The 21408-nt window shown below is 36.6% G+C and overlaps 2 protein-coding genes across 3 annotated transcripts in view; both read right to left on the bottom strand.

The window, feature by feature from the left end:
* Positions 1-21408, bottom strand: part of LOC133520763 (GTP-binding protein SAR1b) — a 356904-nt gene that overhangs the window by 107442 nt on the left and 228054 nt on the right. The gene's annotated exons all lie outside the window — the stretch shown is intronic.
* The window catches only part of LOC133520726 (titin), a 65348-nt gene that overhangs the window by 18136 nt on the left and 25804 nt on the right, over positions 1-21408 (bottom strand). Inside the window, exons 1-2 of one of the 2 annotated variants that reach the window (XM_061855343.1) lie at positions 12237-12347; positions 11852-12134 (exon numbers count right to left, since the gene is read on the bottom strand). The gene's annotated coding sequence lies outside the window, so the exon portion shown is untranslated. Of the gene's footprint in view, positions 1-11851; positions 12135-12236; positions 12348-21408 lie in introns of those variants that run through there. The other variant, XM_061855342.1, reaches the window with a different exon arrangement.

Here is a 21408-nt window from a genome sequence, read left to right as displayed (position 1 = left end):
TTACTATACAAATTAAAATTATACAATACAACAAATTATACACAAAAATAGAGGTAAAGAATAAGCGTCTTATCACCTATAAGTGATCTCTTCCAGTCAAACTTTACAGATTTTATTTTACATCGTTTATTCCTTGCTTTCTTTAAAATTGTAATAGCAAACGATTATTTTTTCAATGTTCTCAACTGTCAGTCTATTTCTCTTGACGTCTAATATCCATTTATATGTGGATAACGATCTTTCAACCTCCACTGATGTCAGCGGGGCAAATTTGTAAAAGGAAATATGTTCAGATGCGGTTTCTTTTGAAATATCTCCTGCGTATTCTCTTATAGTATCTAAATCCGGGTTTCGAGCCATAACCCCTTCAAATTTGTTTTCTATGGGTAAACTATTAGACCAATTGATTACCATCCTAACTTGATCAAAATCGATTAAGGCATCGACCATTGACATATTTCGTTCCTGTAAACGAGTTAAGGCCACCTCTATTATATTAAAATTTTCGTGGATATAATCTAATTCTTTTTTTATGTTGGGTTTTTCAAGCACTTTTTTAGCCTTTTTAATTGAAACAGCATCTGATGTTCTTAATCTTGACAAAATTGTATTTATTTCAGTGAAATACTTCACGTAGTAAGATACTGCAGCGAGCCAAGTACCCCACCTTGTAATTACTGGCTTAGGAGGTAAAGGCAAATTTGGATACATTTCCTTTAACAGTTGCACTCTACTAGGAGACTTTAAAAATACTTTTTTCAAGTTAGCTATCAGGGCGTCTACGTCCGGATATTGACATCTTATTTGCTCTGCCACACGATGCAGAGCATGAGCTAAGCATGTAACGTGTTTCATATTCGGTAACACACTTTTTAAAATTCGCCCCGCCTTCAACATATACGCAACGCTGTCAGTACATAAGAGAAGCACATTATCGAGTTGATTTTCATAGCCTTCTCCCCACATTTTTTCTAAGCAGTCTGTAACAAACTTAGCAATAGTCTCCCCATTCACTACCGTGAGCACTTTACAAGCCATTAAATAAGTTTTATGAGAAACGGTTGCATCCAAAGGTTTCACCAAGAAATGGACCACGTATCTGCCTAGAAAGTCTGTCGTTTCATCTAACGAAATCCAAAAATTTTTATTTGCCACTTCACTGCGTATAACTGCTATTCTGGCTTGATAAAACTTGTCCAGGTATACTTTTCTTATTGTCGATTCACTGGATAGAGTACGTAGAGGCTGATTTGTACAAGTGCAGCAAAAGTACTTCTGGAAGAAGGTTGTGAATGCTGGATTTTCGATTTGAACCCATGGGATATTGCAAAGTATGAGGAACTCGATCAGATCAAAGTAAAAACTTTCATTTGGTTGGTGATGTAATCCTTTGTGTACAGGTCCTTCGATGTGTCGCTTCACTGTACTCTTTCTGCATCCAATATTAACGTCACATTTAGTACAATGTATTAAATGTCTTGTTGAATCAAACTCTAAGTCGGGATAGGATTCAATCCAACTCAGAATAGTTTCTTCCTTAGCTCGCCGAGGCATGTTTAGCTAGATAAGAAGTTCCACTTAGTCCAATCACAAGTAAATCAGAGTCCAATTAGGGATAGCCAACGTCGTCACAATAAGATGATCGATCACAAAGTCCGGTAAACAAGCCAAAGTCGAATTGAACCAACCATGAGTAATACGTGCGAACTTAACGAACAGAAGAACATAAGTAATCTTAAAATACTTGCCTTGTTTAAAACATTATCTTTCAACTAAAAAGAGATAGCATGACAAATATTGGCATCTGTTGCTACTGTCCCACCCTGCCCCGAGCTCTTCATAGAGGTAAACAATAGAAAGTTATCTCAAGGTCGAACCAGATAATTTAAGTAAAGATAATTTAAGAATGCACTTAGAAAAACAACATGCAAATGCAAAAAGATAACTGATAAGACGTGCTTATTTTCTTTGTTTGCATGGATGTCAAAGTTAGTGTATCTACTTCATATTTTGTCGATGCCATATTCTATAGTAACCAAAAAAAAAAAATCACACATAACATTTCTGAACTAAACATAAACTTAAAATTTTTCATATGAAATCCCGGGGTTAAAAGCTATGTCCATACTAAGCTTACGCACCGAGTTCCCGTGAAATGGCACTACCTATTCCGATCACTGGTAATGTGTATCGTTTACTTAGTTACTTAGTAATAAATAGATTGTACCTAAGCATAATATTTAACGTATAAATAAACACAGGTACTTACAGACTTTACAGTGGGTAGGTACGATGACATGCCATTGTTTGTCATGCTTTCTGATTGCGACTGGACAAACTAAAGTAAAAACGCTATATTTATTTAGGTAACTAGGTAATAATAATTATAAGGGTAAGATTCAGGTACAAATATCTATTTCTTGTTTGTTCTCAACTAATTAAACTACCTATACTAATTGAATTAAAGCTTTACGTAGGCGATAAATTAATTCAGCTAAGACAATTTTAATCGAAGATTAGTTAGGAACAGTCACGTCTGAAAATTACCGGAAGCAAAGCTTACCAGACGATAGTTATTATGTCTTGCATATACCTATTTTGTGAATGCATATTACTACTTAGTACCTAACAAAGCTACAACTAGTTTTTCCAATAAAGTCACTACAGTCAATATTCTAAGTAAATACAAATAAAATAATGATTCGACAACATCGAAGACCATTTCATATTATTATCTTCTCGATGTTCCATGTAGCACGTAAAAGGCATTGGAATCGCACTAATCTGTAGTTACCTAGTGCGATGCAACAAGGGTTGTCAATCAATGTAATTTCAAAAAAATGTGAATGGCAGATATTAATGCCTGAAGAAAATCGAAATGTCGGGACCAAGTGACATATTGTATATTAGAGAGATGAGCATCTTTATCATCATTGGGGATTGGGCAGAAACGTCTTTGGTGACGTCCGCGTAACAGAGGAAGTCTTCCATCAATATGGGCTGAAGGTCTGACATAATTAATGAGTCTACACAACCGATTGATGATTAAAAAAACCATACAGAGTATGGTCGGAAAGAGAAGAGTCGTGGCAGAAACAGGAACTAACATTATCAATTTTATATGGTAATCAAACCTTTGTCATGTCATCATGTTACAAACTTGTGTCGTTTATATGTCATTGTGTATTTTTATTTACAAAAACTGAAAGATTTATGTATGAAATACTTTCAAAACGGAGTGAAACCGTACATAGAATACAAGGGCAATTATAATTAATATTTTTCGGTTTTATCAAAAACGCCTAAAGCACTACTATCGACTTACAAAAAGTTACACAACGCGTTTTCGCTATGACGGGTATTTATGTTGTATTTAAATATATAACAATTACTTATTTTAACAGTCCCCCTAAGTAATTAGTCTCCGGCACATAATCCTTAAGGTATTCGTTAAAAATATATTAATTTACGTAAAATATGCAGGTAATTAATGATCATAAAATAACTGACAAAAGTGATAAATAGTTTTGATACTTTGCCATTTTATTCGTATTTATAAGTAAAAGTACCTACAGTATCTCGAATAAAATACCATTTATTAGACAATAGGAAATTTTAATCCACATGTCAGATTATTCATATCAAGTTATTCTTCATGAGCTAAATTATAAGTTACGTTGAATATTTAGGGTTCAGACTTCGATTTTAAGGGGCCATAGGCTACGGTGACTGCTTACCATCAGGTGGGAGGTTGGTATTACAAGCATACCACCGTATGCGTGTTTGCCACCGCTGTGGTGTACCTAAATAATCAATTAAAATATTTCTTTATTTGTAAGCTCGTATACTATGTTCTGTTATTGACGAACTATTATTTCATATTTGGCAGTGACTTTTCGTTGTAGCATAATATCGTGAGAGATCCGAACTAATCTCAATATGAGTCTAACCTAACCTATAGAGTCAGACCAAGATAAGTTGGCAGCGATTATGTTAACCCAGACAGCGCATGTGTTATTTTAAACGTCAAACAAATATGAACTTATGACGCGTTTATTTAACGCTGCTGCTGGGCTATCAAAATCGCTGTCAACTTAGCTTGGTCTGACTCTACACTGTTTCTATATCCCAAATACTAATATGACAGCTCGATTACCCAATTTACCTATCCGGGTTTGTAATAAGTAAGTAAGTAATAGGCAGATTTTTAACTAGTTTTAGTAGTTTTTTTTTTAATCGAAATATCACTGTAGTTTCTGAGTCATAACACCGTCACGTTGTAATAAAAAATCTAGTGCTAACCACCAATTATCTGTTAACCTGTTGCTTTGCTACCGGTGGGAACCTATAATTGGCTCTTTGTTATTTATATATATAACTATTGTGCAATTTATAGCTGTTGGTTCTCCGAACAATAAATAAATATATAAATAAAAACAATGAGTTGGTTAACCTTTGGGTAGAAAGTGAAATGGCAATTACTTACATGAAAACTAATGCCTTTGCTATGAATTGGCACAGGCATTAGGATCCTGATTTGACATTAGAATCCCTTTAGTAAGCCGTAGCTAAAAGCAGAAACAAAGGGATTCAATTCAAGTATCATGATTGTAGTGTCGTACTATATTTACGTAACAGTGTTGTCAGTATAACAAAAACCATTAAATAGCACTGGCACGCCCTCAAATCCTACGACTCTTCTCTTTCCGCACAGACTCTAGTGCAAAGTTTACCCAAAGTCTAGACACCATAAATGACATAAGAAACCGAGGCGTACACGAAATGTCTGCCAACCCTAGTTGCAACTCGTCCTAAGTTTGGGGGAACACGAATAACAATACCCTCGTTCAGACAACCATTACCATAAAAGAGGATTCATTGTTTTCCTTCTAAACTGGCGCCGAAATAAGAGAAAGTTACAATAATAAGTCAAACAAACGTATTAGGCAGATCTTCCAAGCAATTAATCGACAGAAATAATAAATTTAGGGAATGGATCAGGTTGGTGTCTTGTTTCAATAATAACATTCTATTTCACCGACCGATTTAATGGAGATAGTTTGTCCTCTGTCCATGAGACGTCGGTACGTCGGTAGCTCGGTAACTGATGAACGGACGGACTCCCGCTATGTAATTCTATTCTTAAATAGCGGCCATAAATAATTCAGTAAATGGGTCGTGATATCTTTATTCCTGTCATTGACAGACAAGACGGTCGAGATAAATCAAGAAAAATAAAAAATAGAAGCATTTTGACTGTCATGAATGAGTTTTAAATAAAAGATAATTTCTGCGTAGAACTTGCTGAGAAGTTACGATGTTTTAACAGCTCGTAGGTGTGATGCGCCGGAGCGGCTGTGGCCCACATTACGCGCTCCATATTGCCAACGCCATCTATTATTAGTTTTGTTTGTTGTTCGCGACCGACTTATCGCCAAACTGTTGTTTCAGTTAACGTTTACTTCCCGTATATCGCAAATGTAATCGGTACATTACATTTAATACTACACGTTCTTGGAATACTAATCATAATTGTATCAAAGGCATCAAATTACTGCTGTATTTGCCCGACTCACGAAAAAGGCAGAGTAATAAGTTTGATAAAGGGTAAAAATTATACTTGTTACATAGATTTTAGTTAGTGTAATCACAACATAATTCTTAGTCGAATGACCGATTTCAAAATAATTTCCAACGTTATTTAAATATAGTTAAAGTGAACTGACGTCCGTTTTCAAAGATGCCTAAGTGTAAATATTAAGTAAATAAAATATCCTTTCTGCGTATGCAACCTTCTACCCTTTGGTACGTTACGTAGAAGAAAGCTTCAGGAACTTTTTCTTTTTTATGTTTATATTAGATATTAAGTTACAAAGATTACCACAAGATACCTTCTCACGTATTTACAAAGCGAATCACAAAGTTTCCTTACAAAATCCGTCGTATTCCCGAAAGTTTAAAAGATTATGTTTAATCCGACCAAAATCCGTGCGTATCACGACCGTAACTGTTTTGTTGACAAATTGTGTTCCGTATTCAACCTTGTTCAATTGCAGGGTTTCCTTAGTCTTAAAGCTTTGAGCTTAACTTAAGTCTCATTTGAGGCCTGACTAACGAGACAAGGCCTGCATTCTATTTTTGACACTATTTGTAGTTCTATAAAATTTCATTGTTGACATTCTTTAATATTTTATTGTTATTGTGAGTTATCTTTCTGAAGTGATTTATGATTTTTGTAATTGATTTGACTAATGAAGCATGAATACCTGACTTACTGACCTGAATACTTAGACCTGTGCATGTTTACTTAATTTTATATATAAACAAATTCGTACGCCTAGCGGCAAAACATAGTGTTCGCAATATGCTTTACCTCTAAGACCAATACAATGTACCTATGTTATAACGAATAAATACATCAATCAATCAAATTCCTATGCCGACCTAGTGCAGTTTGTAGTCTGCTTAAATATGACCCAGTCCTAACCTAAATCAACCGACAAACGTGACAGTCCTACTGACAATATCAAAGACAGCTGTCAATGTCACTTGTCCGATACCCATAATTTCGTTTAAATAAATATTTGAGGTTTTCCTCGATGTTTTTAGCGCTCAGTTTTAACATTGAAAAATTGGAATGTTGAATGTCGCAATCGGACTAATAATGATTACACCGACTTTCAGTAATGGAAGGATGTTGATAGATTGAATTATTGCTGTTAGTCCAATTATAGTAGGCATTGCCCTATTTACTTTGATGTTTGTTTAGGGCACTTGATCAAATCAAATGCAAGTTGTTTATCAGAACAGTTTTTTGTTATGACCACGTTACCATCTTCCATAGGCAATAGTAAATAACTTTCGCAATTTTCCCAATCTCACGTTGAGCCTGCCTTTGTATTCTCGATGCTCGTTCACATAATTTGCTCCAGAGGCTATGGTTTGATAAGTTCCGCGATCAAAATTTGGTCTCCACTCCCATACGATTCAAAATACAGATACGAGACTAGAGCCCAACTTTGGTGCTCTCTAAGGTACTATGTCACAGCCTCGTTAATTCTTCATCGATATTTTGTAGTTGTTCCATTGTATTAATCTACATTAACGGAATCCCCTCTGTCGTCTGTCACCGTCATTTTTCCCGTTTTACTAATGACATCCTGATGCACCAACCAATGCAGGTTACAGCAGCTATTAGTATGCAAATAGAATGCGATGAAATACCTTCTCGATCTATTTAAAGATTCGTGACAACTAGAGTATATCCATTTGGAATCATTCCAACGTTTACTTGAGAGTCTTTTGTTTTATTATAAATACGAGTAGATGCAATTTAATTATCTAAGAATTCCTACTAGCGATCTTACTGCGCATTTCAAACTTATCGTTATAGTTACGATTTAATAGTTTAGGGTGTAAAGTTTATAAGTAACCAATTAATGAAAATTCTAATTTTGCTCCTAAGGAAAGTTATAAACTCTAATAAATGATAACATGAAACACTGGACATAAATACGAAATGCTCGTTTGCCGAACAGGGAGGATAACAAGACAACTTTCCTGCCTAGAGATGAAATGCCATTAATTATAAAAGGTTTAATTTCGGGACCGGTAAGATGGATGGTACCTTCTACAAAATACATAAGAAACTCGGTGGTTGATATATTGATTATTGTAGATCAAAGTTCAATTTAAACACCTGGCCACAGGTATACCGTAGGAGGGATTGAGCTGTATTTACCAACACCAAAAACCGCAAAAAAACATTATTATTGCTAATGCGTTTCTCCAAATCCATAGTTGTGTTGCGCGAAGAGTTGAAACTCGTGTCGCATGCAACCGACCCGTTATCCTTCGCCAGCAGTTTCTGTGTCAGTGGGTCAATAGCTGCAGGCGTTGTGCAAATCGCTCGGCGCCGGTGCTGGCCGTGTTTTGTATACATCTAACATATTTCCCATCATAACAACCATTACGGATGCAGGAAGGAAAAACCTTCGTAAAATGTTTTTGTTACGGAAAAACTTTTTCGCCCGTGAAACTTTATAGGTTTTTGAGGCCATTGTTTAGAAGCCATTAGGTTTGTTTAACAAAGGTTAAAGGTTGCAGGAGAAACATGTTTCGTAAGTTGTTAACTTGTTACAGAACGAAATTATTCAGTCAAATGACTCAATTAGTGCATTTATTTCTGAAACCGTAAAACCCATCTGGGGCTTTAAAACTTCATCTTCAAATCATTAGATTAGGTTTGTCAAACCAATTACGGAAAAATAAATACGAAACTTAATTCTATAAATATAACCTATTAAGTGATCATGTTACAAACATTATAAGCGTCAGTAAAATCGTAATAATACACAATTTCGAACCTCTAAGTGATGATGTAACATCAGAGACACAACTCGCTAATAGCGCGCTTTTATTACTTACATTGAAGACGTAACTGCAAGTGTAACTAGGTTGATGATCATATGCAACGCGTAACACAAGATACAGATACAGATGGATTTGTGCATGCGAAGTGGGTGAACCGGCAAAACACTCAGTTTGTAGGTCACCAGGCCAGTGTCACAGCCTGGCCGCTCTCTCGACCGATATTTACGAATCGATACGATAACGCATATTTAAGACTAATCAATCAACAAACAGACCGTAACAGTTCTTAGAAATTCCAATTCGATTATGTAGGTACCTATTTCAAATCAAATATTAGACTATAAGAAATGATACTAAAAAATCTTACCTGGAATTTAATCTTATCAACATCTATAACGTGCTGCCTTTCTACATCGTATCAGTTTTGACGACAAAAAATATGTGATTCATACTGCTTCGTCAACAAAATGGGCCCGATTCCTGGGTGCGTAGCCAACGTGACAATCGTTGACGCTTCGTAGCGAACGAAACACAACTGTCATTGACGCACTAATATGTAAGAGTGATAAAGAGAGATGACTTGACTACGCTTCGCTACGGAGCGTTAACGATTGGCACGTTAGCTAAGCACCCTAATTCTGAGAATTATCGTTTGTGAATTTCAAACTGTCGTAATAATACTCACTTCATGTGACTTCAAAGATACATTAACTTATACGTCGTAATTCGTAATCTTCACTACCTAGCTCGGCAATAACTCATTAAATAACTCATTGTCAGTCCAAGCTAAATGATGTACGCACATAAAGTCATACATATATATACTTAATATAAATACTCCGCGTTTTTCAAAACAACTAACGTATTAACTTGCAAAGTGTAGGTACTTTTAAAGTAATGAGTCGATTAAATGGCAATTATAGATAGATAAATGTGCACCAATGTGCAGAGTAATGCGGAAATAGAGGTGAAAGTGGGGTGAAAGTGGCGCGCGCAACGTTTACCTAATCACTCCCCGGCGCGCGCGCGGCCTCGGCATTACATCAGACCCACCATACTAATGTGAAAGTCAATGTTACATTCGATGATCCCACTCTGAACATCATGACCGGCTTTACATTTCGCGAACTGCGAAGTTTCGTTCTAAGTACTGGCCGCACAATAAAATGTAGGAAGACGATGAGCCGGTACTGACGCCACTGTAGCCGTTGCCAATAACAAATACGTTAATGTAGCCCACTAAAAGGTCAGAGCGAAGAGGTTGTTTATAAATAACTTGACTAGAGTTAGAAAGTTGCAAAAGTCACAGAGCTTTTGTAACATTTACCGGCGTCAAATCTACCAATTCACATGATTTGTAAGTACTTACTTGTAATTGTGAAATTAGAGCGAGTTAGAGAAAGTGGTTCGTCTTTATCGTAACTGTTAGAGATACCACCAGTATCTAAGTGGGTCAGTGCAGGCACATAAGCGGCAACATCTAGTGCGAACTGCTATCTTGCGCGTTTGCTTTCTTTGTTTACAACACACACTCTAGTGACTCAGTTTCATAACTTCTAGCAAGAGTAAATAAATCAAGAAGCTCGTTAATTTCGTTTTTGTGGCACGGTCCAAATTGTATTCGAATGACAATAATGATTACGTTTATCAACAAAATCCTTGACCTAAAATAGAAATAGATAATCGTATGACCCACATTCGGAAGAACTTGTATCAGCAATTGTAAACTAGAAACTATAGGTGTAGTTGTCACAATTAATTTCAAAACTTCTGCACATATAAAACCTTATAGAATTTGGTTAATATCCACAAATGCTATTATTTCGGTATTTAAACCAACTCAACTCCATGGCGATATTCATAAACGTCTCAAGCTCTTGAAAATTGTTTGTCCCTATACGTATTTCAACTAGACAAAACTTAAGAGTAGTACAAAAACCTTTTATATTGTCTTTACAATAAAGTTGTTGAACGTACACATTGTAAGCATAGAATTTATTGCAGCAAGACTTGCACGTTATCGTGAGAAAACGATGAATTCTTCGAAACTTGAATAACCACCTCATTACATTCTCCATTAGTCTGAAGCGTTCTCCGCATGTTTATTCGGTTGGTTATGCGAAGATGCCGCTGTTTTATTATTTTTTATTTCACATCATTGAGACATTTTCTAATGCATTAAGAAATCTTGACATCCGCTACTCCCGGCAACTAATTTGAACAGGCAGTTTATTCCAATAAAAGTCTGATAGAGGCGCATAACGAGTGTCTTCCTCGTAGCACCGCGGTGGACTGAGCTAGTAGGAAACGCAGCCGCTCGCGCCTTGACCCACTTCATCTATACTTACAAGCATACTTAGTCGAGCTCTCGAAAGGCTAGACTGCGATCATCACGTACTTATCTACTAGCAAAATCGGTGTAAAGCATTGCTTGGGATATTTGATCGGAGAAACATGAAACACTCCTAAATGCTTTTAATGTTAACGATACTTTGTTATCAAAGCGTTAAGCAAATACCCTTTGCTTTTAATGTTTTTAATTCTTCATGTTTGCAAAAAAGTGGCTTTGCTACCCCGTAAAGGGATCCCCTGTAAAAGTCTCTCACGGTTATCGTCTCGCTATCGATGTCAAATTTCTAGCTATGAAACTTTAGATTCCGTTTTTTTATTTGTCCGTATGTCCTTTTCCTAATAGATGCGCGAGCTTCAAATACCATAAGATCTCATCACCTCGGGAGTTCTGTATCTTTCTGTTTTATATATTTAATTAAATTGTCTAAGTATAACTTTTAACAAAAAGGCGATATTTTTTATTTTTCACTACGGTCTACTTTAGATTGTCCGACAATCGATGTTCCAATATTTAAAACGCACGCAAGTTGTCAACATTGTCACTGGCGATCTAAATTTAGTGAACTTGTACACGAGGTCGTCGCGCGCGTCAGCCGATCGCGAGAATATGGCGCCCGTATACCAACAGCACCTTTGCAATTGTCTCATTACTCTAGTTAGTTTTACAACCTTGCTAGTTCACAATGAGTGATTTAGTTTAGTGAATAGCCGCAAATAACAAAGCATTTTTGCCTGAGCGCGTGGGAATTCGCGGAATATTCACGCAATTGCACATGTGATTGTGGATCTGGATTGACAAAAAGTTTTTCTTGCTTGTAGCTTCCTTAGCTACATTTTTATCGGAAGTGTTAACCCATCAAAATCTATTCAATAATATGGTTATATTCTTTTTTTATCAAATTAAAAGGAAATTTATAACATTATGTTACCGTTATCGCAGGAGACAAGACGAAAAACAAGGTTAACTTAGCTGTCGGAAGTGGTTTATTCGGAAAATTATGCTTTATCGATCGCGGAAAACGAAATGCCGTTAAATCTTTGATATACTTATTTAACTAGATGTGCCCCAAATTTTAAACTCATAATAAGTCACAAATGGTAGCGTAGCTGATAAAAAAATACTTACAGTGGCCATTGAGCTGCTAGAAGTCCAAGCAAACAGATAACAATCCAATATTGTACGAGTAAAAACACTAATCACTTGTTTAAAGAGCATAACAATCGGGCATTAATTGCTCCGCACACTTCACTTTATTTACAACACAAATCCACTGCAAAGCCAAATGTTGTCTGATATTCCACACACAAATTCCACTTAGGTTTCTTCAATATTAGAAGAAAACGATTACATAAAACTTCACACACCGTATCTGAGTTCACACCCAGCCCTGTTCCAAGTAGGTAGGTACCTGTAACAAGACAAAGCGGTAGTTGAGTTATATGATTTTTCAAGTACATCTTTAAATTCGCGATTATATTCATGAATACTGTTAACGGAATGATAAACGTACGTGCTTGGCTGACGTTAGTTTCAATTGAGGACAAAATAAACTGTGACGTAAAAAGTCCGTGGTACAATTTTTAAGACGTGCATTCGGTCGCGCGGCCAAATTCTGACTGACTGGATTGGACGGCTGTCGCTAGCGCAGTGGGGAGGCTCGGGGGGAGGGAGAGAGCAGGCTGAGAGGCAGACGGACGGGGGAGGACAGATAGAGGGAGGGAGGGCCTCTGACCGACTGGTTGGTCGACCTATTGGCATCCACCATCACGGTAAAGCCGCGTTTACAGCAGAAAATAATTGCGTGACAATGCCGCAAAAGTATGAAGTCTTCCTGAGACCCAGACAAATTATTCGTATACATAAATAACTTGGAGGAAGACCTTAAAGGGACGCTATTAACACATTTAGGACGTTAGATACCGGCTACGGTGTTGTGCGGTCATCCGAGAAACACGCAACCTTCAGGATATTCTCATGGCCACGCGCTCGTCCGTAAAGGTCATCCCGCTGTTGCCGGGCTAAGCAATCAACAAATCCTAGTAAAAACTGATCTACAACAACTTGAGGAAGTGCGATAATGCAAAATATTCCATAAAATGTATTTTTAAACATGACAGATCGTGTTTTCTTGTTAATTTCTTTTAAAGGTGACCCCTAAATTATATTTTATCTGAAATACTGATTTAAGCCGCTTCTTTTCATTTTCAAATCCATCCCCTGGACCGGAGGAAGGATGGAAAATAACACGGACCGAATCCCACTACGACCAAGCCACGGGCACAGCTGGGTGCTCTGCTTAAAATGTTGTTATTTCGATCTAATAAATTTTGCCACAAAACCGACTATTAAAAAGTTTCAAAATTTATGGTTTTGGTAATTCCCATTATTTATAATCGTTATTGTCATCTCATACTATTCGTCGGATTATGCTCGGCCCAACTTCCTACTACTATGTATATAAGTATGTTAACCTTCACGTATTACGTTAGTGTCCATATCTATGTTAACTACATACATATATAGCTTATTTCTTCTTCATGCTATTTGATATCATGTAGATAATTATTATACTCATAGTTAACGTACCTTTACTTTTATTGAATAATATTTTAAGTTAGTGTCGTAAATGACACGGTACGTTATTCAGAAAATATCTTTGAGAAAAGGCTCAAGCCTGTTTTCTAATTTAGATACAACAGACTGATAATGACAAAGTCATTTCAATAACTACCTTGGTATCGAAACAAAGTATTCGAGAATACTAATTACTTCGTGCCTGTAATTTAAATTTACGTGTTAACAGTCCGACAGGACGTGTTAACAATCTGCAGTTTAATGAACTGTTAACCTCGAAATTAGCAAATTTACAAATGCAAAGACACTAGAAACAAAGTAAACTATGTAAACAAAAATTACGATAAAATAAACTGAACTCGCTAAGGGAAATCATCAACATAAATCCAAGTCGTTATAAACATCGTTGCCCGTTCACTATTCGAGCGTGTAAGTTGGCGAGTCAACTATGTATACTTACGATAACTTCGAGGGGGTAACGCACTTGTTGGTTTTTTGTTCCCTACGCCGAGTCATCGGCTTGCCTGCCATTCCTTTTTTTACGCAGTCGAGTGTCGTATTGCCGCTAGCAAATATTTTATAAAACTATTATGTATTGTAATTGTTTTATAAATATGTGTATCAACTATTTTTAGTGCTCCGTACATAAAACTTTGATCATGGAGCACTTTCACTCGGTCTTGCCAATCAGTTACATGCGTTTTTCTTAGAGACCGTTTGATAGAGTCTACCTTAAATTTGGAATAGTTATGTATAGCAACTACCGTCACTATTTGTAGATGTCCTCAATTCGCTAAAGTATATCTGGATCTGCTATCATTAAATTCGCCAGTTGCGAAAAGCTGGTACTATTTGCAACGTTAATTCGATTACTAAAGTTCCATTTGTCAATTTAATAAAAAGGAAAACGTTTGCTAGATTTGAAGTTCGCAAATGGACGTTCTTTTCATTCGGCGAGCGAAATCGTCAGCAATATTGTTGCAACATCGGCAGTCGCAAGGTTATCTGCACCGCACGTAAGGCAGGCGCATACATTAACACGCTGGCATGGTTGCCAGTTGGACATTTAGCGTTTATCACGTTCGGAGAGTGTTTTGTGATTTTAGTCCTTTGCTTCTCTAGCCTTAGGTATTTCAAGTTTAGTTTGGACTAACGACAGCAATAAACAATTCGGTCTAAGGGTAGCCTAGGTAGGCCTGCTGTAAAACTGCAGAAAAGGCAATAAGTGGGGCACTGTCAACTCTAGGTATCTCACAAACACTATATCGACAAATTATTTTCCTCCGTGAATTGTAGTAGGAGCAGATACATACTTTTGAAACATATAGGACTTTCAAGCGCGCGAGTGACAGCACACGGCCGTCGATTGGATACTGGGACCTGTTCTAGAGAAAGTGACCGTTGCGATTACTTTCCAAGGGGTCTCCGTCTGCGCGTTCGCGGGACTACCGTTACGTGCGCTTTGCGCAACCAGGTCGACCATAAGTTCGGCATTCCGTACACCCACGTTTTGAGCGCCTGTATCCATGTCAAATAAGTAATCGGATATCATCAACAGTGCAGAACGGTATTAACGCAGCGATTTGTAATAAGAATGACGTAATAAAAAAATATGCTGTATTCAGTGCTGAGGCGGGAAACCGTCTCATCATGTAATCGGGTCGTAAACATTCGTATTACTAATTGGTATATAATGACTAATGACATCGGTAATAAGCAGATAATCATGGTTGGATAGGACTTTGTAACGGACGGGCGGATAAGGAAATGAAGACGGAGGAAGTCATATACTTACATTAGAGATCCAATAATAATAAAGAGATCACGTGCAAAAACATTTTCTAAATATACCACTAATGAATCACTATCGTGTAATCGTACCTACCTTAAGAAACTTCTTATAGCCATCTATTAATATACAATCGTAAAATGAATGGCTTGATTTTAAGATTTCGCTGTCGGTAATTAGACTTCGAAGAACAACAAAACCTTTTCTTATTTCGTTTTACGAATAGATTGGGTATTTATTTACCAAGACACAAGTGTGCCGCAGTTTGTCGTTTTTTTTAGAGAGGGTGTGGGGGGTAACCGGTCAGGGGCTCAGGGGGCGAGTCAATGTCCTGCAGGGGTTCACTAGTCACGGCAATGGCCGCGCGCCCGAGCTTGACCCTCAAAGCTCAAAACCTCATATCTCTCCCAACTCTATTATTCTAAATCCAATCGTATTACCACCTTCCATGATTCAAATTTAAAGTTCGTCGTGCGGAGGTTCCCTAGAATGCGTTTACGAATGTTTGGAATGCGCACTGAATAGATTGTTGCATGTTGGTTTAGAACCGGCGAGTTCCGGTTACAGTTTCGGTATTTGCTGATAAAGAGTTATCTTTGCGGTAATAATAGTCAATGATAACCTTTCCCATTCTATTTATTGTGTAATAAAATATCTGGGTGAGTCTATATATTTATAGCCTCATATCAGAAATACATTTTTTATACATCGGATTCCAAATATACCAATCCACATTAAGTTAATCTGTCGTACTCGTATCTATAATGCTTATTGTTTCTATAATTTCTAAATATGATGTGATGCAGGCGTTTAGGAGTAGGTAGTTAATAGGAACAGAGTTATAAATAATCCATTAAGCCATTTGTTTTATTATCATTCTATTACGGTCTAAAAAAAGCTTGCAAAACCGTTGCGGATCAAATAACTTAAGGAAGCACTCTAAGCGTCGTGAAGCCACTTGCCAGAGCTGCCGATTCAGTGGAATATAAAAAAAGAATAATAAGAGCGTTTGCCGTTACCCGAACGAACGGTCAACGACGGCGCCGCTACTCGCGCCCGCGCATACTAACGTGCCGCAACACACGAATTAAAACTTTTAACTATAGACTACGTGGAATTTGCTAAATTGGTGATATAGCTTCAACAGTAGTGTCAAGTAGTTGTTTGATGTCTGAAGATCATGATTATTCAATATCTTTTAGGATCTATCTTCAAGTATCGCTTTGAAAGTTTTGGTACTCGAGTCTTCATTAGTCTTCTCTTCGGAGACATATATACTTATTTAGGAGAAAGATATAGGTAAATATTTTCTAGCGCCTATTTTGTGATGTCCAGATGGTTTTGTACGTTTTCTACAAGTTTTTTTTTTTGCCTTAACAGTACCTAAAACAAACTGGGAATTAACATTTAAAACACATAGTATCGTTGTAGTACAACTAGTACACGCATCTCAGTTGATCGACCACAAACTAAAATAAATGGTGTGAGTATATAAGGATCTTTCAGGTTAATTTACTTAGGTAGTAGTACCATTTAATCCTCGTAAAATCTCATTTATAATGACTGTTGTTTGTTTCAATAAACACAATTGTTTAACTCAGCTTATCTGTTAACTGTTTACGTCATTATCTATCATAACAATATCGCAAACGGTAAATAAGAGTTATCTGTCAAGTAAATGACCAGCGTCCAGCGACTTCCTTATCTCTAGAACATTGTATTGTGCGTATCTAATACGCTGCCGACCTAAATATGAGTGTGTTACAGAAACAGGGTACGTAAGGAGTGCTGCGTCCGCTCCGATTTAAACATTGCATTACTGTCACATGTGTCTTCATAAAGCGAGGGCAATTTGTAAACCCTGATTTTAGTTGCCAAGCGTGAAGTAATAATTTAGAGAAAAGTAAGGAAAAAGTAAGTCTAGAGAACCGATTTATCGTTGATTACCAAGATCGGAGTCTGATAATCTGGAAAAATTAGTCATGATTCAGTGTAAATATTGACTGAAGTCTCAGTTAAAGCAGCATGGCATGGAGATGAATACTGACAATGCTAAGTCAACTTCTAAAGAATAAAGGTCCGGACTGGATCGAAAGGATAGGACAATAAGCATGCATCGGAAAAAATTCCATTTGTTGCATACCGAAAGCATTCCACCAAAGGGTTTTGGTGCAATATTAATATAAGGTGTTAAATAAGGTAGCTTTTAAATTCACGATTTTTTTGTTTGTTCTTGGGGTTATAAATACTGATTATAAAATGTTAACACATATGGAGTCTCAAGAATTGATCACCGTGACTATCGGTTAGGCTTCGACACGTCAAAGTAAAATAAAATATTCAAAAAATCGCGTTGTCTAAAAATGATTGTACATTCATTTTTAGACAATAAGTTCCTACTGAAAGATCCCAATGGTATAAATAATATTCAAATCGCATGAGTAGTGCCAGAGCAGCTAACAACTTTCGGACAACCCAATACGAGGGTAATGATAACTTACGAATTACGATGACTCATGACATGATGTTACGATGTATCTGTATTATCAATATTAATGCGTCAATTTATTCGCGCCTTATGCTGCTTCAATTTGCATAAGCATATTTATACATAGGTACTTTCTGTCTAACGATGCACCGTGAACGCCCGACGCTGTCGAGACTTTCCACTTTCGTTAGTTCGCGTATCATATATCATTACTATATTATTTATTCAAGTGTACCCGTGTTATGTCATACGACCCGGCTAGTCAACGACTAATTGTTCGAGCCAGACTGTCTGGGGCAGCGTAACCCGAGAATTTCGGCTACGTACTGAATCTAATGGAGCTTAATTAATTGCCTATGTTTAGCAGCTTGAGCATTAGTCAGATATGAGTCATGGACATTTCAGCCTCAATAACAATACAAATCTTTTTTGCGAAGTTAATATGATCACCTTCTTCAATGACAGTGCCACGATGAAACCGTTTAAACACTATATATACATATGTTTTAGTTAAACCTTTCACTTGCGTTACTTAAAGTTAAGTTTTTTTAATACGAGTTTGTATCTAGGATGCCTATTTTTTATGAATGAGGCATGAAGCCAGACACGTTTATGCTACGTCAAAGATAGCGAATTTCGAACACTAACATATTCGCTAGCATGTGCGTAACTTACTTTCTATGCATCTCGCTCGTACTGGCATATTAGCGCGAGCGAGATGTATAGCAAGTAAGTTACGCAGTCGTTTAGTGAATATGTCAGTGTCAGGACTGCCAGGTCAGTGACAAGCTCGTGGTAGCCGTAAAGGTCCTTATATCTTGCATGAAACCGAGAAAACTTTACAGACACTGTAATAAGATACTATCCACTGACACATTCGGGAATATTACCAATTTAAGTTTGAACTTTAATGTACTTCGTAAAACAGTGAGATTGAGAACCCAAATACGATACGTTTGGTAAACTTTATATTTGAATGTCTAACTATAAATTAGTTCGATCAAAACGTAACGTAACGTTACAGCTGTCATCATATATCGCAAAATTACAACTGTAGTTGTGCAATGCAACGATGAATAGTTGCGCAATGCAACATTACAATGTCCATCTATTCATGAATGGTCCTTCAAACCGGATATACAGTAAAAGCGTAATAAAACCACCGAAGGTCGGTTCGATTTTTGCACTTAGAGTCCTTTAGAAAATGAAGGTCTTACAATAAACGCAAAAATAACCAAAATTATCCACATACGATCGCCGTACAATAAAGAAATACGGGCCCCTAACATCACAGCACACGAACACCATTGCTTACATAACCCTAGCAATAATATTGTAAATGCGAAACGCTTGAACTCGTCAAACAGCACACTTACTTAGGCCTAATTATAGATAATAACTTTAATTGGAGACCACACATAGATCACATATGCTCAAAACTTAGATCGGTCATGGCTAACTTAACATTGCTTAAATATAAACTCCCATACAATACACTACGTATGCTTTACCTATCACTCGCCGACTCAAGTATATGTTATGGTATCACAAGCTACGGGCGGACATACAAAACCTACTTGGAACAAATCTATAACCTACAATCAGCACTTATAAAAACAATCGTACCGAATAAAATCAGAGAAAAGTATAAAAATGGTAAAAAGGGTCTATTTAAACACTGCAATGTTATTAACGTCTTTAATAGGTTTTGCCTGTCCTTAGTATTAGAGGAGTGTGAAAGTTACGTACTTTAGATTATTTACCTTCATATCCAATACCAAAAAGTAACAATGTATACGGTAAAAGAGTAACTGACTTTCTACTCCCACATATAATAAACACCTTACCTAAGAACTTACTATATAATCTCATTAACACTGAAGGAAACCATGGCAAATGTATGTCATTACTAAAAAAATACTACCTAAGCCTAGAGTAATGTATATTAGATATAAGTACAGAGATAATGTTTAAGGATAAATTAAGTTTACTGATCACCTGTCGATTGCTGTCGTTGTAAATTGATTCTACTGCCTCATACATAAGGTCGATATTTAAACGATAGATACAATAACAGCTTCCACGGGAAAATATAACTAAGTATGTAATAATAGTATTAAGCAAACGCGGATCAGTCCGCGCGATCTCGCCAACTATTACATAAACCCTAGATGTATCCAATAGTGGCTTATTGTGTTAAACCTTGTTTCAAAAATTAATAGTGAATAAATAAACTAAATAATAATAAAAACAGGATAAGGTACTTAACAAGGTACATTTATAAACGTAATTTCAACACCAATGAAGGTAATTCGATTTGAGAGCGCATGTGGCTATGCTTTAAATGTAACTAAGGCAAGGCATGCAACTGAAATAACACTTATCCTAACGTGAAATCAAAAATAAATTTACCGCTCCGATAACTTTAGCAAAAACTAAGTTGCCGCCAACTCAAATGTCACATTTTTAAAAAGTGCGCAGATTTTAGTGTTGCCAGTTATTATTTCCCAAAACTACTACTTGACGTTTGGTATAAAGGTGCGTTCAAGAACGTAAGCCTTTTTTTTATCTGTGAGCTGTCTAATGCTTTGTAGACATTTTGCGATTTTTGGATGCAACCGGATGCATAGTGCATTTAAGGGTTAAGCCCCTCGGTTGCATCCAATCTTTTTGAAACTCTCTACAGGAACAAAATGAGATTCTATATTTTCCGGACTTAGTATCTTAAATCTACTGCATTCTGTTATACGTTTTAGCATAAGCTGTTTAGTAGGTCTACTGTGACCTCATTTTTTTATGGAGAGGAATTAATCGTAATTTTTTCCATGCTCGAATCTTCGAATGAATAGAGAATTCATATCTTATGTTTATGTTATGTTGTGTTGTTGTATTTGTTGTTTGTGTGTAAGTGTCATTATTTCCTAAGACCATTTTACCCAATCTAATAGCATTATACGTTGACGGAGTTAGCACGACCTTGCCGCGACCACGGACGCTGCATTTGGGTCACTGGGGCATCTCGCGCTTTTTGCGCGCTCAGGTGCCATTGCAGTTTTACCTCAACATTGTACTTCGTTGCCAAACCTTGGTTTTGGTTTTTTATGAATTTGACATTTATATAGAAAAAATATAGATGGCATCAAAGATTGTTGACTTAATTTATGGGAAGTAATTTTGAACAAAATGTAATAAAGATAAGAAATAATATGTTAAAAATAAAGAAGGAAAGAAGAAAACTATTACATATAATTAAAAACCGGACAAGTGCGAGTCGGACTCGCCCACATAGCGGCAACAGAAATACATACATCATCTGTGAAAATTTCAACTGTCTATGTCTTAGCTATCACGGTTCATGAGATACAGCCTGGTGACAGACGGACAGAAAGTCAGCGGAGTCTTAGTAATAGGGTCCCGTTTTATCCTTACGGAACCCTAAAAATGATGACCTTTATTCCATTGATTATGAACGAAAAGATTGAAGGTATCTGAAAATGGAAGAACTTGATTTAAGGAGATAAGATTGCTCCGATCATAGATAACTTCTTAAATTAGAAGCAGAAGTACGTTACCTGATCAGCTACAAAACTGTCGGTAGTATAAACTTTTCGTCAAGTATAAGTGAGCTAAAGCTTTTTGCTATTTTTAAGAAACATTCAATAGAATATAATATATAATAGTTATGTTATAATGTATCCGTGTCGACATAAATCCGGTTTCAGCAAACTTTCGCATATTTAAATTCCTAAACTAAACGTACAAATTATCTATTGGTTTCGCTTTCCAATCTTCTCGTTACATACGATTATCTGGGACTGGGACCCATGCCTC

This window comes from Cydia pomonella, chromosome 8 (assembly GCF_033807575.1).
Source record: "Cydia pomonella isolate Wapato2018A chromosome 8, ilCydPomo1, whole genome shotgun sequence".
NCBI classification, from domain to species: Eukaryota; Metazoa; Arthropoda; class Insecta; order Lepidoptera; family Tortricidae; genus Cydia; species Cydia pomonella.
This window is presented reverse-complemented; position numbering and strand designations above follow the sequence as displayed.